The sequence below is a fragment of the Bison bison genome, unplaced genomic scaffold (assembly GCF_000754665.1).
Source record: "Bison bison bison isolate TAMUID 2011002044 unplaced genomic scaffold, Bison_UMD1.0 scf7180017864371, whole genome shotgun sequence".
Taxonomy (NCBI): Eukaryota; Metazoa; Chordata; class Mammalia; order Artiodactyla; family Bovidae; genus Bison; species Bison bison.
The window spans coordinates 5,914,163-5,914,548 of NW_011494943.1; positions in this window are offsets into that span (position 1 = coordinate 5,914,163).

Genomic DNA, 386 nt, shown 5'->3' on the forward strand with positions numbered 1-386 from the left:
GCAGGTCAGGAAGCAACAGTTAGAACTGGACATGGAACAACAGACTGGTTCCAAATAGGAAAAGGAGTACGTCAAGGCTGTATATTGTTACCCTGTTTATTTAACTTATATGCAGAGTACATCATGAGAAACGCCGGACTGGAAGAAACGCAAGCTGGAATCAAGATTGCCAGGAGAAATATCAATAAACTCAGATATGCAGATGACATCACCCTTATGGCAGAAAGTGAAGAGGAACTAAAAAGCCTCTTGATGAAGGTGAAAGTGGAGAGTGAAAAAGTTGGCTTAAAGCTCAACATTCAGAAACTGAAGATCATGGCATCCGGTCCCATCACTTGATGGGAAATAGATGGGGAAACAGTGGAAACAGTGTCAGACTTTATTTT